Below are 1150 nucleotides of genomic sequence, written 5' to 3'. Positions count from 1 at the left end.
CATAAATTACAATGGTAAGGGAAATAGACCTGGACATGGGGCCTACTTGGCAGACAAACAAATGGGCTAAGCCTGGTCCATTCGTTGACTCACCAATTGGTAGCCATTCCTATAGAGAGAGAGAGAGTCTATTCACTTTAACAACTTGTCGAGCAGCCATTTAAATTGGGGCAATTTGCAGGATTGTCCTCGCTGGGGGTGGTCTTTAATTTTTGTCCCTCAAATTGATGGTCTTTAATTTTTTTCCTTCGCTTTCAGGTTCGAATTCTCGCTTAGTCAAAAGTTTTAAAAAAAATTCGCAACGTAGAGTTTAAATTTGCAAGGCAAAGTTTTGCTTTCAAAACTCCACCTTAAGGCAGAATTTTGCAGGCAAAACTCCGCCTTAAGACAAAATTTTGGCCTGAAGGTAACAAAACTCTGCCTTGCATGGGCAGAATTTTGCAAAAGTTTTCCTTACGAATCCAAACATCTGCCTTGCGAAAATTCTTTCTTTTCTTTATGGAGCTGGGGTTCGAACCTAGAACCTCAGGTATTAGGTGAAGGACAAAAATTGAAGACCACCCCTAATGAAGGACAATCCGCGCCCCCAAAAAAAAAAGTTTAAATAGTAGGCTACCTATTTGGGGGCTTTGGCCCAATCTTTCCTGAGCAATTATGGAGATCCTTCGATTCTTTGATTACAAGGTTTACAAGATTTAATACAATATTCAGCTGACATAAGTATAATGAATGAAGTGGATATGGAAGACGAAAAAAAAGCGTGGACGAACTTTCAGATTACCTGTGTGGTGTTGTGAAGTTGGTATTTTATGTAATTGCTATTTGGTGCACAATTTTAGGGTTGCAACTACATATTATGGTCAATGATTATAGTTGGACATTGAATCTAAAAATTGTGTATATTGGGAATAAGTATAGTGCACTATGTGGGTTTGGAAATTTTACGTGTTATAACTAACATATACTAGGTACTTATCACTCACAACTATAGTTTGAAATAATTACAATACATAGCTAATGTTTGTTATTATAGCAAATTTACCATCCACACACAATTCAAATCTCTTCCTCCTCCTCACAATGCTAAGAATCATTTTCTCTCCCAAAACCTCTCTGCGGCAGCCACCAGATCGCCATCAGATTGCCACTG

This window comes from Lycium ferocissimum, chromosome 10 (genome assembly GCF_029784015.1).
Source record: "Lycium ferocissimum isolate CSIRO_LF1 chromosome 10, AGI_CSIRO_Lferr_CH_V1, whole genome shotgun sequence".
Lineage (NCBI taxonomy): Eukaryota > Viridiplantae > Streptophyta > Magnoliopsida > Solanales > Solanaceae > Lycium > Lycium ferocissimum.
This window is presented reverse-complemented; position numbering follows the sequence as displayed.